The sequence below is a fragment of the Neovison vison genome, chromosome 6, assembly GCF_020171115.1.
Source record: "Neovison vison isolate M4711 chromosome 6, ASM_NN_V1, whole genome shotgun sequence".
Taxonomy (NCBI): Eukaryota; Metazoa; Chordata; class Mammalia; order Carnivora; family Mustelidae; genus Neogale; species Neogale vison.
The window spans coordinates 73,923,145-73,944,966 of NC_058096.1; the positions used below are offsets into that span (position 1 = coordinate 73,923,145).

The 21,822-nt window shown below is 37.1% G+C and overlaps 1 pseudogene; it reads right to left on the minus strand.

Moving 5' to 3' along the window:
- Positions 1-15,321: 15,321 nt before the first annotated feature.
- LOC122910077 lies at positions 15,322-16,622 on the minus strand (annotated as a pseudogene).
- Positions 16,623-21,822: the final 5,200 nt, after the last annotated feature.

The window sequence follows — 21,822 nt, forward strand, 5'->3', positions numbered from 1 at the left end:
GATAGAAACACTGTGCTTACTGTAGCTTACAAAAACAACTGAAATTTTCCACAGTTCAGACTCGGAGCCTAATTCTGCTTATACGAGAGGCAGACAGGGGAGTCCTGCAGGAAGCCTGGGGACTGGGAGCCCATAAAGGTTTGGCTGGTTTTGATGAAAATTAGTGTGATATGATACACAGATGAAAGAGCAAATGGGTTTTCTTTACTTGATGAAAGCAGTGAATTCTGAAATTATGCACAGCAGGTACAGATGGAAGATACTGCACCGATATCACACATAGTTTTTATGCTGAAACATTTGTTTTATCCTTTTACCTCACAGCCTTTTTGTGGGGAGAGGAAGAGCAAAAAGTGAGCATATTAATCTAAATAAGGAGACCTTCTTTTAGAGGGAAAAGTAAATGATAAAAAGACAATGATAAATCACACTGCCTATTCTTCCTTCATCCATGCATTAAAAGAATATCTATTGAGTACCTACTATGTGCTGGCTGAACATTGTGCCACAGCAGATTTCTAACCTTCCTCCATTGACTAAAACAAAATTGCGTGATCTAGGTCATTTTGAGGTAATGCCGTGAAGCAACTGAATTTCCTACAGACCTTCCTTTTCCCTCTCCTGAGACTCTGCCTCTTCCATTCCCAGAATTATCATTCATCTACCTGCTGAACTTTACTCTCTCCTTTCAATCATAATTTCTTTTAAACCTCAGCATATTAAGGCTTAAGGTTTATGGCCTAAGGCTTAACATAAAGCAGTAAGACAATGTGTGTGTGTGTGTGTGTGTGTGTGTGTGTGTCTATAGAAAGGTGTTCTGGACTGAGAGTTCTACTTGAAGTCCTGGATTACACTATTTTGGCGCTATTTTCTTTACTTCCAAAACCAAATTTGTGCACCCTTTTTTGAAATCCTTGGGGACAGAAACCATTTGTAATTTCCTTGGTCTCTCCATAATAGATAATAAATCTTTTCTACAATGAGTTAGATACTTTAATTTATTCATTCTTTCAATATTTGAGTGCTTTATGTTATTCTATGGCTTTGGGATATTGGGATGAACAAATTAAACAACAAAAAATCTCTGTTCTCGGGGCGCCTGGGTGGCTCAGTGGGTTAAGCCGCTGCCTTCGGCTCAGGTCATGATCTCGGGGTCCTGGGATCGAGTCCCGCATCGGGCTCTCTGCTCAGCGGGGAGTCTGCTTCCTCCTCTCTCTCTCTCTCTGCCTGCCTCTCCACCTACTTGTGATCTCTCTCTGTCAAAAAAAAAAAAAAAAAAATCTCTGTTCTCATAGAGCTTACATTCTAGTTGGGGGGATGGGGTGGGGAGATGACAGTAAGAGTAAACATCATAAAAAAGTAAATTATAGAGTTTGCAATAGTGTAATAATTTTCAAGTTAAAAAATATAGAACAGCAAAAGGAAATTTGGAAATGCTAAGGGGTAGGAAAATTGCAATTTTAAGTAGGATGAGGAGTAGAGCTCATAGAAAAGGCAACATTTGGGGTGCTTGGGTGGCTCAGTGGATTGGGCCTCTGCCTTCGGATCAGATGGTGATCTCAGGGTCCTGGGATCAGGCCCTGCTTCTGGCTCTCTGCTCGGTGGGGAGCCTACTCCCCGCCCCCCTCCCCCCGCTCTCTGCCTGCCTCTCTGCCTACTTGTGATTTCTCTCTCTCTGTCAAATAAATAAATAAAATCTTTTAAAAAAAGGCAACATTTGAGCAAATACTTGAAGAGAGTAAGGAAATTAACCACTTGGTTATTTAGGGAGGAGTGATCTAGATGAGATAGATTATGTGCAATGGCATGAGGTAGAAAGTATGTGGCATATTCCGGGAACAACAAATAGACCAGTATATAAGGAGCAGAATAAGCAAAGGGAAGAGAAGTAAGTGTTGAGCTCAGAGGGATCATAGTATGTGGGGCCTTGCAAAATACTGTAAAACTTAGGTTTTTATTCTGATTAAAATTGAGAGATGTTGCAGGGCTATGAGTGACATGTTTTAATCATCACTTTAAAGGATCCCTTTGGCTGCTGGGGCAAGAGTAAGAGCGAGGCCCATGAGAGACAAATTCAGTAACTAAAAAGTAAGTTTCATTGTTTTGTTTGCTTTAAATGGATAGCTCTGATTCTTTCCTATAGAATCTCTCCATCTCAATTAGCCTGTATAATGAGACTATTGTTACTTCTGTGTAGAAAAAAGATTTGATGAACCCTGTGCTTGAGGGCAGTGAGGGAATCCATCCCAAGGGAAGGAAGGAGCACAGAAGGGCAAATTAGGTAGTAAGCATTTACTGCACTGGACTCTGTCTGCTTCAGTGCTCTTGCTTTAGTAACACCAGGGAATCCATAACAACAATAGCACAATAATAATATGCCTGGGCCCCAAACCAAAATAATTAAATCAGAATCCTGTGTTTGAGGCTCAGTCATTAGTTCATTTAGAAGCTCCCCGTGTGATTCCCACATGCTGTCCAGACTCCTAGTCAAGGAGTTCACATGTGAATCTCTAGAAATCCATCTTCTATGTATGATTTCCAAGATTACTCCAGCCATTTCTATTCATTTTCATCCAGTGGGAAGGAAAAAGGAACAGCATGTCCAGGGCTTGTGCTTTTTAAGCAGAAGTTCTGCTTACTTCTTTTTCACATTTTATCAGTGAAAAATGAATTTTTTGCTCCTACCTAATCAGAGGGGAGGTTGGGAAATATAGTTGAATCAGTCATCCATGTGGGGACGGTTATATGTTGTGGAGGGGGACCAACATACGTGTTTGCCGTATTATCTCAAAATCACAAGGGGGAAGATAAGCTTGGGAACTACTTGATATGGGCCATTTTTTAAATCCAGCCAATTATGGATGAAAACTGAAGCTTGTAAAACTGAGGAACTGAAGCACTTGAATTCAAAAAGGTTTTCCTTTCTTATCCATTCTGTGTCAAAGTAGTATTTGAAGGGAATGGAGTTGACTATGAACATAAGCGTAACAATATAAGAATTTCCTCAGTGGGCTGTTTCCATAGTTTCTATAATTGACACAGATTAAAAAAAAAAAAAAAACCTGGGTAAGGGAGGGAGAGGAGTGGGGAGGTCACAGGATGGTGTCCTGTTGTACTGATAACTTAGGCTTGTTAAATACATAACCTGTTCAATTTCCCCTCTACTAGAGATCCACCATTGCGGGTTTTCTTAAATGTAGTGGGTTAGAAATACAGCATCATGGTCTGACTCTGCTGCTTCAATTGTCTATTAAAAACAGTAATTGTTAGGCGAGAAGGCTGGAGATTTCATGCACAGTCATTGGGTGTCCTGACAGTCAGTGGTAGCAAGACAATTGGATATTGGCATAGGGAATGCCATGCTGGGTGAATGACAGTCCTCCCTATATTTGCCTAGCATACAACAAGCACAAAGTAACACCCTGGAAGCAAGTGAAAGGGAGGAAAGAAAGAGAAAGAGAAAAATAATTTTCCATGTTGGAATAGCCAATTTGAAGTATGAGGATCTGAAAAAAAGCCGGCTCATATCAGTTCAGGGTGATTATACAATTAGGAGCAAGGAACTCTCACAATCCAAAACTCACAGCTGCTTCTTTTGGACTTATGATTGTAACAATTGCTCTCTTAATGAGAGAGATTAATTAACTTTCCCAAGGTCGCATAGATTCATACCGAAGACTGGCAACTTCATCAGACTTTGTCTTTTAATCTCGCTTGATTGCTTCTATATTACTGTCTCACTTTTCCTGGTTCTTCAAGCTCACTTTCCTACTAGACATTAAGTTGCATTGACTGCAAGGACTCAAGCCTTGCTGCTCATAATACTTTTTGTATATTGAACCCAAATAATGTTTTTCAAATAAATGCATGAAAATGAAATAATATATAAAGAAGTTCCTCTCATCTTCAAACAAACCAGAATATATCCTTTTAGAACACTCTATTCTTACAAAATAGCATATCGAATGGTGGGAAATTTTAGAAAATGTTTCCCCCAGGAGTAGTCAGGTTATCTCTTTCGGGTTCATTGCTTCAGCAAATATTTTCCCATTGATTCAGAACCCTTTAAAAGTAACTTCTCTTTTCTTCAGCTGGGTGAAAAATGGCTTGATTAGAACTAAATGGGTGCAATTCTCCTTAATGCAACTGGGTATAACATCTGCTGTCATTTATTTTTGTTACTAAATTTTAACAGGTGAGACAGGCTGGAAGCTTAGTGATAGCATTACTACGCAGAGACAGGCCAGTTCCCAGTCTAATGCCAAACTACATTGAGTGTAGAAAAGCTAAGTTAAGCTTTAGGAATTCAGATGGATATTTCAGATGGATATGACAGTGGTCATCTCAAGAACTACTGAAACATAGCTTTTAGAATATTTTCTGGTGTTTAAGGTGTAGACTTTTATGGGGAGTTGTTCTAGTTCGAATGGATTGGAGTAGGGGTAAGGGAGAAGGGGTTTGTTGATTTTTTTGTTTTGTTTTTTCAGTGATACATCCCCAATACACACAATAGTATCAGGAATACAGTAGATGCTACAAAAATATTATCTGTTAATTTAATGGCTAAATCACATGTGGATCACTTCTACCTCTATGAAAGGGGTCATGGAAGATGGAGGTGAAAAGGGGCAGCAAGTTATCTGCAGTTTAGCTTCGGACCTAAAATTTAAATATGCCCAGGCCACACCTTCTATCTGAAACCAGAGTCTTCCTTTTGATGCCCACTCTTCCTTAACCCACTGACAACTATCCATGCTTCTAGATCCAGATAAAATGCTACATTTCTACTGATGCCATTCCAATTTCTTCATCATCAGAATGTGTGTGTATGTTTCTTTTCTTTTTCTCTTTTTTGAGTTTGCTTGGGAACTCTGTGTGGAATGTTGCATTTAACACCTTTTATTCTTGGCCTCATTTTTGTTATCTTTTAGCCTTATTGCCCTAGTTTGGCACAGTACCTAGCGTCACCCCTTAATGTACCAACATACTAAGCAGGAAGTTAATAGGACTTTACTGATAATTGATCAAACCATATTACTCACTGTCAAAAATACATTTTTAAATTGTGTTTCTTCATTTTGGGGCAGAAGAACACATGTGATAGAATAATGGAAATTTCAGTGCTCTTAAAACTTAAGACTGTTGCTCTAAGTTAAAAGGCAGAAATATCCATTATTTAAAAGAAATTACTCAGAGAAAAGAGACTTTAGGTTCAAGAAGAAAATGTTGGGAAATAAAAGGTTGTTTTATAGCCCATGTTTTATATCCTATGTCTGTGTGGTGATTGAGAAAACCAGTAATAGGAAGAGGATAAGGTAGAGGGGAAGACAGAAAAGAAGGGAAGGGCAGGTTTGAGGAGGGAAGAGAGAGAAAGAAAGGGAGGAAAAGAGGGAGGGATAGAAGAGATGAAGCAGAGAGTAAAGTTATTGTGGTATTTTTGAGATGAGAAGTCTGCTCTGATGATACAGGAATTTAAAAATATATATATATCATTTTAAGTATTAGAAAACAGACATTTGTGAATTCTGTTAAAGTAGTCGATTTTTTTTTAAAAGGAAAAGCAAGCAACGCCATTCCTATAACAAGAAAGCATTTTAATAATTGTGTTTTCTACTCTCTCTGAAGATACAAAAAAACCTCACCTCTTACTAACAAACTTGTCTGGATGGGATATTAATTTAAAAATATTCCTTAACGTTCTACCCGTATCAAAATTCATTTATGAAGTTGGAGTAATGCTATACGAAATCTTGCAGGTTCAAAGATGAAATGTTAAATGCCACAAACAAGATCTCCATGTTTCTGGAATAAGGGAGCCCCCCTTCATTGATGATTACTCTCTACTCATCATAATATATAGACACATACCAGGAGCAGAAGGTATTCAATCAGAAATGTACTAGTCCTGTTTAGAAATATTTGACTTTTAAATTATTAGCCAACAATTTTACATGTAAGACTAATTTCCTATATCAAAACTTTAATCTGATTTCATAGATCAGGCACTTTAGATCAGGAAACAAAATACTCTATCAGACAAATCTAGTGTATCTGAGAAGTGTGAGTCCTGTCCATTAGGATGGTTCCTGAGTGATGCCATGCTGAATCCCTGACAAAATTACTATCTGATACCAATCATTTTTCCATTGCCAATATTCAGTATTAATTTAAAACTACACCTGCCACTTAGAGTATAATAAAAATATCTTTAAGTTTAGCTTAATGATATCTGGACTAGGGATCTGAAACATTTTTATTGTATTTCCTTCTCATTATAAGTGTTTAAGTGTATATTCCCAATATATTTATTTTTTAAATTAAAGTTTTAAAAAAGATTATTTACTTATTTGACACAGAGAGAGAGATTACAAGTAGGCACAGAGGTAGGCAGAGGGGGAGGAGGAAGCAGTCTCCCTGCCAAGCAGAAAGCCCGATGCAGGGCTTGATCCCAGGACCCCGAGAGCATGGCCTGAGCTGAAGGCAGAGGCTTAACCCACTGAGCCACCCAAGTACCCCTAAAATACAAGTATTTTTAGCCAAAATATGGAAAGAGCCCACATGTCCATCAACAGATGAATGGATAAAGATGTGGAATGGAACGTTACACAGCTGTCAAAAAGAATGAAATCTTGTCATTTGCAATGACATGGATAGAGCTAGAGGGTATTATACTGACTGGAATAAGTCAGGCAGAGAAAGACAAATACCATATGATTTCACACATATGGAATTTAAGAAACAAAACAGATGAGAATAAGGGAAGAGAAGGAAAAATAACATAAGATGAAAATAGAGAGGGAGGCAAACCATAAGAGACTCTTAACTCTAGGAAACAAACTGAGGGTTGCTGGAAAGTAGGTGGGTGGGGGTAAGAGGTAACTGGGTGATGGGTATTAAGGAGGGCACTTGATGGAATGAACACTATTATATGCAACTGATGAATCACTGAATTCTACCTCTGAAACTATTAATAGAGTATAGTTAATTAAATTGAATTTAAATAAAAAACAAAACACAAAAGCAAAAGCAAAATATTTGCAAATGACAGTACAGACAAAAGGTTGATATCCAGGATCTATAATGAACTCCTCAAACTCAACCCACACGAAACAGACAAACACATCAAAAAATGGGCAGACACTTCTCCAATCAAGACATACAAATGGCTATCAGACACATGAAAAAATGCTCATCATCATTAGCCCTCAGGGAGATTCAAATTAAAACCACATTGAGATATCACCTTACACCAGTTAGAATGGCCAAAATTTACAAAACAGGAAACAACATGTGTTGGAGAGGATGTGGAGAAAGGAGAACCCTCTTACACTGTTGGTGGGAATGCAAGTTGGTGCAGCCTCTTTGGAGAACAGTGTGGAGATTCCTCAAGAAATTAAAAATAGAGCTTCCCTACGACCCTGCAATTGCACTCCTGGGTATTTACCCCAAAGATACAGATGTCGTGAAAAGAAGGGCCATCTGTACCCCAATGTTTATAGCAGCAATGGCCACAGTCGCCAAACTATGGAAAGAACCAAGATGCCCTTCAACGGATGAATGGATAAAGAAGATGTGGTCCATATACACTATGGAGTATTATGCCTCCATCAGAAAAGACGAATATCCAACTTTTGTAGCAACATGGACGGGACTGGAAGAGATTATGCTGAGTGAAATCAGTCAAGCAGAGAGAGTCAATTATCATATGGTTTCACTCATTTGTGGAGCATAACCAATAGCATGGAGGACAAGGGGCGTTAGAGAGGAGTAGGGAATTTGGGTAAATTGGAAGGGGAGGTGAACCCTGAGAGACTATGGACTCTGAAAAACAGTCTGAGGGGTTTGAAGTGGCGGGGGGGTGGGAGGTTGGGGTACCAGGTGGTGGGTATTATAGAGGGCACAGCTTGCATGGAGCACTGGGTGTGGTGAAAAAATAATGAATACTGTTTTTCTGAAAATAAATAAATTGGGAAAAAAAATAAATAAACAAAATACAAGTATTTTATATGTAATATTCCATTTACTTTATAAAGCATAAATAAAAATAAAAATGATGAAGTACATTTGTATATACTTTTACTTAAAGAACTGACTTGTGCAGATGCTAAGTTGCACATACCCTACTTTGGAAACCACTGATCTAAAGACTATTATATTCAAAAAGGTAAATGTACATAAGCACAAAAGATACAGTTCAGGAACTATGGTGAAAAGGGAGCTTTTAGCAATATCAATGAAGAAAACACAAAATGCTTCAATGAGAAGTGATGACAGGAGCAGCTCTGGAAAAATGGGGACATACCAGCAGTGTAATCGTTAACAAGGCATGGTCTAAGAAATACTATCAAGATTTCTTACTCTTCTTTATCAGTGATCACCTGATTCTATGGGTTGTGGATATGCGTTTTCAAAACTGTAGAATGATCAAAAAGCCATTATGTAATAAATGTTTAAAGGTCACCTAATGTAAAAGTTTGCTTCAGAAAGAGACAAGTTTTTATGGTAACAGCTGCTTCTCCTCTACTGAGACCAGGAAAAACACAGTAAGTTCCAGCTTCATTTTTCCTTTTGTGCCTTTCTGGTGCTTCATGCTGTATCAGAACACCATAATTTAAGCACAGCCTTGGCTGAAATTTTCCTCATTTATTTTTCAAAAGTAATGCTGTAAAAAACACTTCCAGGAACATTATAAATCATGTTACTATAACTGAGATACTTAACTAAATCCAGAGGCATTCTTGCTTTTCAAATAAATATGAATTCTGTCTTGTTTAAATATATACACAAAATTAGTACTATAAATTGTTTTGCCTTTTGTCACTAAGTATGCATACACATAAATACACACACATACATACACTTTTCAATATAAATATTATCTTAGAAATTGACTGTAATTAAATATTTAGACACTTTAAAAGATTTTTTTTTTTAAATAAATGGATCATGTGAATTTTTTTCAGGCCTTTAAGTCCACACTATGAACATAGCACCGAGTGGAAAACAGTGTTTTGTACACACTTTGGAATGACAAGATAAATGTATTTTTAAAACAAAACTGAATACTTTTAGTTTTCAAAGATTAATAACAAGTGAATTCTCCATTACTGCAAATAGTCATACAAATTCCCGTTTCGACATAGAGGCCCAACAGCAGACGTAAGTGACTATTTGGATACCTCACGTTTAATTATCTTCAGGGGCATCACATTATTGCTCCTGAGAAGAGAGTTCTGAAACAGGTCAGTCCCCAGCAGGCACCTGGATATTATGGGGGTACCAGAGTGTCACTCCATCACTGAAAAATATCCTAGGAATATCTGAACACCAGGGGAGAGAGATTTTTTTTAATGTGACTTAAAAAAAATTCCTCTTCTTAAGCTTCCTGATCCTCCTATATCATCATCCCAATGACATACCCAGTTGTCATTTTACTTTCTGTCTACGTAACCTCATGCACAGCCAGGAAATAATGATTTAGGACTTGAAATTCAAAACATAATGGTGTTTCTTTTTTTCCTCATTCCTCATTTTACTCAATACCCCTGCAGAGTTGATGCAAGTACTGAGCTCCCTTTGAAGTCAGCTTGCATCATCTTTGATGGAGTATAAAGCAATAGGAGATGCTGACTGCAGTTTTGAGCATCTCAATTCCCAACTCAGATGATGCTGATGCATTTGTCATTAAATGCATGGCATGAGTAAATCCTTGGAAGAATTGCCAAGCAGTTAAAATTGGCAGGTATAGACCATACATTTCTGCCATGAAAGAATAGAAAAGGAAAATATCGACCTGATTTTAACGCATTTTATCTCATATTCCACTTAAGTTTTTCTTCTTGTGGGTGATTTTGTAATGTATTCTTGTTACTTATTCTTCTTGTGGGTGATTTTGTAATGTATTCTTGTTACTTAGTTCACTCTTTCTAATACTTCCAATGCTTTGTGAGAGGTTATGTTGACCAGATATATTTAGATGCCAAAAACATTTGCGGCCTTGAAGGATGACCTTTTTCTTTGTTTAAGTAATGGTAAAATAAATCAGCATCTGTGGTTGAATGCCAGCAGTGTTAGCTTTTTGATACACTTTCCTCTTGGCAATAATTGTAAGCCACAGAGTTGAAGATGAGAATAATTTGGAGATAAAAGAAGAGCAAGGCTTTTGACTGAGAAATTCTATCTGCATTTCTGGAAGGCACTGCTACTGATCACCAACCTCTGGTTCTCATCTTCTACAAGGCACATGGGAAAATTACACTTCTCTGCCCCCTGGATGTGCAGTTTAGCCATGGCCCATGTTTTGGCCAATGAAATATGACTGGAGGGTCTGTGTGAAGCATTCGATTACTTGAACTCTCCTCGTGCTCTTCTTCTGCAGAGATGATCACAAAGGTATATGAACAGTGGCAAAACATGCCAGAGTGCCAAGTGAACATGTGGAGCACAGGTGCTGTGGAAAGTGACCAAGGAGACTGCAGTGGATTTGCCTAATCAAAAATTTAATTTTCATTGTGTTACACCATTGATGGTTTAGTGTTGCTCGTTACCACAGCACAACTCAGCCTCTTCTGACTGACAGGTATATGTTGGTGTGTGCATTTGTGTCTAAATAAACATACAAAATTTTGAAGAAAAATAAATTCAATAATCAAAACAATTCAAAGTACAAGCTGCCAACAATCTTTTGGTGAAATATTCTACAACATTTTTGTGATTCCCCTGGGCCTCAGTGGGATCTGCTATATGTAGCTCTACAGTAAATGTCTCCAAGTCTTCTCCAAGCACTGATGTTCTACTCTTGTTAGGATAATTACATTAATTTCTATTGCCTTATACCCTTCTAATAGTAGAGGCTTCAAAGTCATTTTATTTTTGTAAAAATTTAGAATGAATTTTGATTGTTGGTGAAAAAAGAATTTCAAAGGAGAAGGACTAGCAGGTAAGACTCTGTAAGAGTTTTAAAGAGTGTAGTTTATTTTAGAGAATGTCTGGCTGATTTGGGTGGCTAGATCATAGATTATAAGAAGGCTGGGAGTAAAGAGGAGGGTCATGGCAGAAAATATGTGTGGATAATTTTTTCCTGTGTTGCCTTAAGTCTATATATCACAAGATATTACATTCCATTAAGTTCTACAACATTTCCATTAAAAATACAATCTGAATCCTAAGAGGAAAATACCGACTACCAGAAACACAAGATTCTCAGAGGGCTTAGCAAACTGTATGCTAAATTGCAGACAGACATGTTAGTTTCCTTTGAATCAGTAATTTCAATCTTTCCCCTTATTTTTCCATCTAATTTTCAGTAGGTCACTCTCAAGTCAAAATTTAATTTTATGTGGTTGAAGTGGTAGAGCCAAAATGAAATTGCATGCTGTAGGGGGAAAAATTTAACCTACTTTTAATAGCCCCTTTGAAAGATACTTTGAAGACATGACTTACTCTCATAGTATGTTGACTATCTGAAGAATGAATTATTATATCCTTGTCAAATTTTAAATAGCATGCTGTTAAAAATATTAGTCACACAGGGGGCTGTTTGACAGTAATGTCACAGAAAAGCTCTGGTCTATATGAACAGGCAGAGTCTGCAACTTAATATCATGGTTCCATGGAGCTCTGCCCTCCACGGGCATCCATGGAGGGGTGGGGGTGGAAACCCGCTTTAGGTTTCCTTGGGACGGTGGCAGGATTCTGCCAACTGATGCATTTTACTTGCTGTTCCAGCCAGCTGAGGGGGCCTTGTGTCTTTTCCTCTTCTGTCCATTCCTGACAGAGCTTATTCCAGAGTCTAAAAGAAATGAAAAAGCTATCATTTCAAGTGAGGAAGAGTTTTTTGTTGTTGTTGTTGTTGTTGGTTTTTTTAAAAATACATCCAAGAAATGTTGAGATCTAGACTAGAGGTTTTAAAGAAAATGATCCAAAGAATTTCTTTTAAAAGACAGGTTTTTTTTTTTCTTTTTCTTTTCTTTTTCTTTCTTTCTTTCTTTCTTTCTTTCTTTCTTTCTTTTCTTTCTTTCTTTTTTTAGCCTAAAAAATAAGATTAGAAACTGGCTTGGATGAGCCCAACTGTGATTAAAAAAATAAACCTTTTATAGTTAAGTCAAGAATCTTTCCCCTTTTTGTTCTTTGACTTTTCCTGCAGGGAAAGGGGCAATCTTTACCTAATCAGAGCAAAGCAAGAATCACTGAGGCAGCGGAAGCATCATGCAGGTGAAGGTCAGGCCAATTTTCCCCGAGTAATGCTGTTTTATCACTTATCCAACAAAGATTGGGGCCTTTCTTGCCTTGATCCTTTGTGCTTTTCCCTATTACTTTAACAGATCTGAACGAACCAGAGATTCTTCATCCAAAAGTTCCATTTAGCTACATTTATTTCAAATCCTCCAAATTTCATGTCTCGATATTATAGCAGCTTAAGGATGATACAAAATCCACGTGTTAGGCAGGAAGGCAAAGTTACCTAGAGACAGAACTGACACAGGACACAGTGATTGTTTTCATTGGTCCTCTGCCGTTTATTGCTGGGCTGCATGTCAGCCCCATTAATCCAGGCACCTTTTAGTTTGAGAGATTTCTGTCTTCCGTGTGTCGACAAAATCTTGTTGGTGAAACACTGAGTTACAAATTGAATGATGTTACTTTTGGCAACCTGGAGAGGGGTCAGGTTGAGAAGCCAAGACTATAAAACAAATACTCGCCCTAGGGATGTGTGGTGTCCTAAATAAATGTATTCTGCAGTTCGTTGCCTCTGGGTAACTGCCACAGGGCTGAAACGCTCCTGGTCACGTGTTCTGCCCGTTTACCCTGGTGAGTAGATGTGGCAGTGAGGAAAGGGGAAAAGTGCCATTAAGAAGAAATTAAAAATTAGTGTAATATTTTTGAAAAACTCACCCTTTTTTGAAAATAGAGCATTTTGATTCATAAGCAGCACTATATATAGCACTGCTTGGTCCTGAGAGCTTTGCCTCAGTTTTCCCATCTTGGAGGAATTTGAAGTTACCCTGGTTTTCTTACTCACCCGATTCTCTTTTCCTCCTTTTCACTGATCTTCCTTTTTCTCATATCTTAACTTGACAATTATTTCTCTCCTTTTTTCCCTCTCTTCCTTGACTAGAGCCCAGGTGAGGGAATTGTTGCTTTCAAATCGAGGGATCCTGTTTCCCCCCTCTCAAAGTGGCTTAAAGTGTCTTTAAAGCTGGAAATGTCATAGCCTTATAGACATATTGGAAATGTTATTTTGAAGATACTCTAACAAATCTTTAAATACTAGTGATCTGAGTTCTTTACAGAGGAGTAGATTCAAGGCTGAATTAAAATTCATATTCAGTCATAAATACCTTGTATTCATTAGGAAAGATCCAGAATTATTAGGTCACATTTCACCAGCAAGTCATATTGCTATCTTGAAAGAAAAAGAATTTAAAATATCACCAGTTTTTCCCTTTATTTTGAGATATTCTTTCCACCACCTATTTCAAATCATGAACTTTCATAATATATTTGCTTCCCACTCTCCAGAGTTCTGTTTCTCTTCAAATGGACCAATTTCAAAACCATGGTTTTTTTTTTTATTATTATTAAAAGAATTCAGTGACTTCCAGTTCTATCACAAATATGGCTACAATAAAAATGCTTACTTGGTGGCTTTTTACTTGATTCACAAAGCAGTTTCCAGAAACCAATAATGTATGATTTCCTGTGCGGCGCAGTGAGCAATAGAACATGTTTTATCTGCTCAGTTGATGTTCGTGTGCTCAGTTAACCAGCCCTTGCGTGCTCTGTCTATTCCACGGGTTACAGAAATTTAAATACAGTAAATGCTCTATGACAGTGCTGATGTTGTGGAGTCAATTCATTTCCTTGAGTACAAGATCAGTTCACAATTACTACGGGGCAGTCCATACAGGGCATCGTAGCTGGCCATTAATTAAGCAATAAGACATGACAGGCAATATATTTCTGGGCCATTTAACATATCTCTTGAGAGATTTTTAAAGCAAGAGGCTAAAGGTCAAGTGACTTTAACCACTTGAGAAGTTCACTGGCAGGATTTTTTTATGACTGCAAGAAAATTTAAATATGAATTATGGAAACTAAGACAAACATGGCGATATTTTAGGTATAGTTAGGAAATCAAGTCAAAACAAAATTTAAAAAATGATTTTATGCAGTGATGTACATTGTGCTGTGGTTTACAATCTATCATCTAATTTAATTTTCCCAGTGACCTTGTGAAGGGTCCATTATCTCTATCATACAGTTGAGGCTTGGGAGGCTCAGAGCAATTTTATGGCTAAAATGCTCTGCATTATGACATGGAATTCTGAAATTAAATATTACTTTATTATAAGCTCTTCAAGCATTGTTCTCCCTAAACCAAACTCCACCTTCTTTTGATGAAAGCAGAGATCTTTTTAGAAAACATGGCTATCCTGTGAGCTACTGGAAAACCACTTTTCCAGAACTCATGGCTCCTTTTAGTGAGTCTTACAAAAATTAATAACAGAGTTCATTAAATAAATTATTAATCCCATAAGTCAAAGAATAAATATAATGGCAGACATGTTAGGAAAACCATCTGGAAGAAATTCTTGAGCTTCACGGACAATATTTGAGGTTTGTCTAGAAACTGCCGCACCATGCTGAGATTCTTTCTGGATAACATTGTCCTACTTATGTACCTTATTGCATGCATCACCCATGGCTCAGACATTTGTCCACATCTGTCTGCTCAATGTCATGCTCAACCCCTATTCAACAGAATGTATAGGCACATTCTATTATTTTCTTATTGTAAAAGGAACACGATCAGCTTTCTTTTAGAGTCAGTTGTTTAATTTTCCTTAAGTTATTCCTGATCCCTCACTCAGCCTTTGGTATTCCTTGAATTTAGCCTCTCAAGTCTAACGAACCCTCTTTGAGTTTTTCCTGTTCTTTTGATGCCACCTTCCCTCTTGTTGTTGTCCATAGGGATACCCTGATAAGCAGATCTCTAATTTCATTTTATATCCCAAGTGCATATTATGATGCTCAGTAATTGTTTCATTTGATAAATTGATGCATGAATTATTTTACAGATCTAAAAATTTCAAATCATACCTAAATGTTAATCAGGACAGAATGTTATTTAATATCCAATTTGATTCTTTCATCCAGGCTTTTTTTTAGCTTCCCAAACTCACTTTCACTTTTTTAAAAAAATGAGACACAACCAATTTTATTCAAGTTCCTTAAAATTTATACTCAATATGTTGTTTCTAAAATGCATGTTACCCATTATATAATGTTTTTCTTTTTTATTTCATCTTTACAGCTTTTTCATCTGTCTTCATATAGTTCTTCAGTAGAGTCCTGAGTTGACCAGTTAGGAGCCTCTAACATACTGCTCTGATTATTTCTTCTCAATACTCATGGCCAACATGAGTATCTGGCTTCTAAATGAAAGGCTTTTGGCCTTTTCAATCACTTGCTGATTCAGGCAAGACTGCTTTGTTACCCATACCACATGACCTAACTTAGAATCAGTCTTGACATCCAATCTCACATTTATAATCAAATTTATAATCCACCTCACGTTCAGTTTGTCTGCCAACATGTTAATGCTGATATATTGGTGGATGAGACAAGAAGTCTCAAATATGAAGAGAGGAGCATTTTCAATGAAATTCAAAACAACCCACCAAGAAGAAGTCATTCCCAAGTACTGACTCACAGTTCCTCAGCTTTTTCGGAGCTCCATCAAACCCAACGTTAACAGATAATCATTCAACAAATTCTGTAATTGAGTCTTTATGTGTCTAAGACTCCTACTGAATAACTTTAACTAGATATTTTAGTACCTGCTGGTGTTTTCAAACATCTTTATTTTTTATGATGGGTGTAGTCAAATAGCACAGAATCTGTGGACAGATCATCTATATTACATTAACATACTGTTGCTGGTTAAGGAAGAGATCAGTGATGTTATCACACCTTTTAGGGTGGTTGAAGAAAAAGTGAGACCAATGGGCAAGACATGTTTGCTGCTGAAGTGACCGAAATGGAGAGAGCTCACAGAATTATTTTCTGTGGTCTCTCTTAACCCTGTAAGTCTTCCATGGAGGCACCCCAATTCCACATTAAGATTTGGAGGCCAGTTTTTCCCAGAGTGAATTCAAAACATTTCTATCTGTTGCTGGAACTAACACTCTAAAGAAGTAAAGCTATACTGCTGCTCCAGGGTAATTCCCACATTCATATTGGACTTTTGCATGCCTGTAGAGTGTATCTAAATATTACTGCCTAAAATCATGCTTGTCCATCAGTTAGTCAAACAGCCTCTGACCATTGCTAGTTGACCCCATCTGCCTTGTAGTTTCTGGATCAAACCTATTTACCATTTGTTCCATCTCTGCCTGAAGCTGTTTCAGTTGTGCAATGGCTGTGGTTCTTTATTCTTTCAAAGCATGTAGAATATCATCAGAATAAAGGTTTTTGCATACATTCATAGCAAAGCCCACCACATCAGTATCACTAAGAAGATCAAATTTTCCTTGTAATTTTTTTTTTCCATTGTGTATCTCTCCTACAGAGAGAAACTTGAGCAACGGGAAACTTTGTGGATCCAACAAGGATGCCATGCAAGTAGCAAGTCATCCTCCACTGTCTTGCTATGGAAGAAGCTGCTTTCACTCTTAAAACACCTAGAGTATTTTTGTTAAATTTCTATTGCTTTATTGAAGCAGTTACTTCTGTCAGCTTCCACGAGATACCACTCACTTGCCTTATTTTTCTTCCAATGATTTCCTTCATTCCTTTATGCATGTTTATTGAGGATTGGCTATGCTTTTTTTTTTAATGTGATCAAGATTATATTTTTTTAGCAGGACTCAGTAGCTTTTTACTCAGTTAAAATTGTTTCCATATTCTGACCCTACATTATTGCTTAGTCTTAGTCTCCAAAATTGTATAGTATGTATGTATGTGTGTTTATATGTCTGTGTATGCACGTGTGTATTCCTAGATATACTCTGCAATGAATTTACTGAGTCAGTTATTGTTATACACAAGACAATTAAAAACAAAAGAATTGTCCTTTGGTCACTCTTTTGGTCAAACTCTTTAGAAATATAAATGGTTTTATTTTATCTCCACTGGCTAAAATCAAAGGAAATCCCTGTACATTTTATCATTTAAACCTAGGCCAGTTCAATTGAACAATAACTGAGGCTTGAGTTTTCAAGAAGGGGTTTGATTTGCAATGTCGAGGGGAATAGCTGTTTCTATAGGACACATATTTGGGAGGATGTGTGCAGTCCAGCAGGTGCTGGCAAGACTTCCTTTGGGACTGAGAAGAGTGTGTGTCTGAGAGAAAAGCCAACCTAAAGGGAAGACCACCTGAGAGACAGAGAGAAATAGGCTGACTTCTGATGTCATCCTTCAGACTTTAGGATCCAGCTTTGCTCCCAAACCAGTTCTTATTATTAACGATGAGAGCCAACATTCTTTGTCTGTTCTTTAAACCAGTTTGAATTTTAAAATTTTATTTCATTTTTTGTCACTTGAAACGAATATAATAAAGATAAGATGTTCATAAAACTTACAGATGAATTGTAGGTATCAAATAAATTACTTTCTCCAAAGTGTATAATCTGAGATATTGACCTAGTACTCATATTTATTCCGTAGGAAATAAATTTTACTTTTGAAAGGATTATTTATATGTTGGGTCCCTCATATTTTGGAATCTCTGCCTAAGTTTGGAATTATGTAGACTCTAGTAGGTTCCAGAGAAGTATATACAAAAACTGGTAAAGAAGAAAGTATTTTCAAAATTCAATATGATTCTGTCCTCAATGATGTTCCCAGGGAGAATGATATAAATTACCACAAGTATGTGAAGCCAAATCAAGCCCATCTCTTCATATATACATTTACGTGTAGAAGTAGGTTTCTATAGTTTCCTCAGAGCTCTTTTTAAGGTGGATTATATAGAATGTTTACCACATGTTTTTCATGGTTTCACTGTTAAGGAGGAATTTCAGCAGTTAAATTATGGTGTCATATAAAAATTTACTCAACAAAATCTTCTTGTGGAAATATCAAGCAAAATAGTGTCTTTATTGAGGCACTGTTTGAGTGCTACTTCCTGTTTAAATGAAGTTCCATGGAAACCATGCATTTTGAGGTCCAACATTGAGACCAAACTTCAAGGTATATTTTGTTCATCTTTTCTAGGCATCTGACGTCTGCACAAATATTAAGCTTTTATCCTTCGAATGCTTTTTCAGGTCATTTCCAGGAAGCCGTGATCTGCTATATTACTGCAGATGGCTGTCTCTAATACACCAATAGTTATTAAAGGCTCAAATCATGGGTTCTTAGATTTCCCCCACATTTTTTCCTCTTTTTTTTTTTATTTGTAAAAGGCTTCTATAGGAATTACTGTACATGCACAAAAAGGCCCATTTAGAAAATAGTTTGTGAATCCCCATTCTGTACAGTAATGGTCCATATAACTGTATTAAGTCAGTTCCTTTAATAGGGAGAGTGCCTTTTTAGTTTGTGAGAAATCTGCCCCTGCTGAGATTTGAACCAGGTACCCTTGGATCTAAAAGCATGTGCTTTACTCTTTAGATAAAGTGAAATCTTCTTAAAAGTGTGTGTGTGGAGGGGAGAGATGGGAGTTCTCTTTGACTTTGGAGCCATTTCTTTGACAATTTTATTTTTCTTTCTGAGTTACTTTCTCAGTCTTTTCCCTCCGTCCTTTGTTTTACCTGTTCTAGGGTCTTTTTTCATTTGATCATTTGGCTGGTGTTGACCTTTAAAAATAATGAATATGACCTTCTGCATCTAAGACCAGCATTTAATATCTAATAATGACAATGTTGTTAAACTAAAGAATCTATACTGCCAGGTCTATACTGCTGGGTATAGCTCAAGTCTGCCAGGTCCCAGCCTTGAGCTAAAGAATCTCTAATATTCTCCCAGTTCTAAGAATTCATGAGCATAAGTTATTTGTGTCAGGTTAAAAATGGAAACTTCTTACCCCCATGGAAGAAAAATGATCAGGTGGTCCTTTGTATTTGCTGCTTTCTGTGTATGGCCTGATGATGGCTATTTTACCAACAGGGCTTCTGGAATACTCTTCTTAAAAGCATATTTTCATAATGAAAGAAAAATTTAACTTTCTATATTTTCTGAGTCTCCTTATATATGCACTAGCTACATTCTAATGGTCCTGTCATTTGCCACCTAGCATCCTTTCCTCCCTTGCAGATCTCCTCATGTTCAATAAGGTTTAAGGAGAGAATTATAGATACTTAGGAGCTTTTATAAGATGAACTTGTTTTTTTCCTCAAAACTAGATTGTGTTCCAAGTGTTTTTAAAAGCAAAATAGAGTGCAGGGATTCCTAATAAATAGATCAGATGGGATAATAGACTATAATATTGCAGTAACCAAAGTGATGCTTCCTCCTCCTTTGTCATAGCAGAGTTCCACTGAGATTACAATAGTCACGGAAAACCAAAGTTTAGATTCTTAGTTGCCATTGTTGCATCCTTAAACACTTCTTAAATGCTCACAATATGCCAGGTGCTTTATGGAACATATAAAGACTAGCTCTTGCATAGGAGAAAAAGGTTTATTCAAGGGTGACATTGGACACATTGTAATTACTCCCACTGGAGCCATATGTATAACAAAAAGTGTTTGGGTACAAAAAAGAAAATTTAGCAAGGCATGTTTTCTTTTTGTTGCCATGCCAGCCCTAACTGTTCACCCATAACTAACTGGTAACAATCCAGATCTGGATTCAGTTGTAATTTTTTCAAGGTGAGAATATGGTAAAATTTTCTTATTCCATAGTATCTTTGAAAACCGGTAAAGTCATGTGGATTCTTTCTTGGATAGTCAACATCAGTCCAGACCTAAATTCCTGCAGTCACTATGTATTTGTCCTTGAATGAAGCCACCAGCAATCACTAGGAACTTGAAGTTCAAAATTGACCTCAAATCAGGCAGAGTCCATTGGAAACTGTTTGTGTTAGAGAGTAATACCAGTTCTCCACTAGACTGGGAGGCAAAATATAAATATAAATACTGTTTAATTACCAGTAGTCTCCTTAGAGTCAGACCCAGTTAATTACACAACACATATATGAATGTCCAGCAAAGTGCTTGCAATGTAATGATAATTCAATAAAGATCTGTGGAGCAAAGGAAGTTCCGAGAACTGTGATAAAAAATTATGAATCATGATCCCCTACCACAAAATGTGAAATTAACAGTTGTAAACCAGTTAGATTGATAATTGTAAAGTGTGGGGTCTGAATTTCTATTTTCCTGACCTCTGCTTTTACATACTATAAAATGTCAAAAATAATTTTTCTCTCAGGGTCAATATAGACACCATTAAGTTTTAGGGGCAATAAGAAGTTTCAATGGACCCTCCTCAAGAGATTGCTTCAACTGTTTTCTGAAAGCAATTTTTCTTTTTTTAAAGGGAGAACATACAATTTCAGTAACAGAGATAAAGAGTTTCAGGGCTTTATTGTACTAATTGGAAAAGTTAAGATAAAAAGGTTTGCTAGTTTCTTTCTTAATCCTCTGGGTCCTGGATATTAGAAAGTATGAAGGCACTGGATGCCTAAAAGAGGTAAAATAAATATCACTGAAATGTTGCAGAAGCAAAACAAAAGTGACATTAAGACTTCTTGCTTCTGCTTGAAAAGGTAAATGTAAAAGTTGCGTATAGTTATTTCAAATAATCATGAGGGCTCCAGTTAAGAATCTTGGTCATTTTGAGGCACCTGGGTGACTCAGTGGGTTGAGTATCTGTTGAATGTCTGACCTTTGATTTTGGCTCAGGTCTTGATCTCAGGGTTGAGGGACTGAGCCCAGCATGGAACTCCATGCTCAGAAACTGCCTGTTCCTCTCCTTCCCTTCTGCTCATCCCCCTGCTCAAACACACTTGTGCATACTCCTGCTCTCTCTCTCTCCTAAATGAATAAAATCTCAAAAAATTTTTTTTGGAGGGCACCTGGGTGGCTCAGTGGGTTAAAGCCTCTGCCTTCAGCTCAGGTCATGATCTCAGGGTCTTGGGATCGAGCCCCACATCAGTCTCTCTGCTCAGCAGGGAACCTGCTTCTTCCTCTCTCTCTGCCTGCCTCTCTGCCTACTTGTCATCTCTGTCTGTCAAATAAATAAATAAAATCTTAAAAAAAAAATTTTTTTTTTTGGTCATTTTATAAGATTGCACTTGCCCGTTAGGTAGCCTAAACATCAAGGAGCACAATTTTCTCCAGTCAGGGATTACTGTTTCACCATATATAACTGATGTAATCAATACTTTTTTTCCACCTTGAACTCTTTATTAAGGAAATAAAATTATCAGTAAACATCGTGTACAGAAAGAGAGAGAAGAAATGGCAACTTAAAGTTGTAAAAATGGCTGCTTCCACTGTATATTCCTTCTATTAACTGGTTTGCTGTCTCCTACAGTATAGCTAGCATCCTGAAAAAATGGAGAATCCGTAGTGTGCACAGGAATACAATTCCATCTCCCTTCTCCCTGTTATCTCCACTCACCACCATCCTCACCTTATTCTCAAATCTCTTGTTTTTTGCTCCTTGGATGAGATCTTAAGCAAGTACTATAACTTTTCTGGACATCCTTAGATAATAAATCCTACAGTTTGCATAGAAACAAGTTCTCACAGTTCGCATTCATGGTAACATTAAGAATAGCGTGAACTTCACAAAAAATCAAAGTTTGGTATTGGTATTCTAGCTTGGTATTGCTTTAGGCATAGTGCAAGGGAGAGGAAGAATGTGATT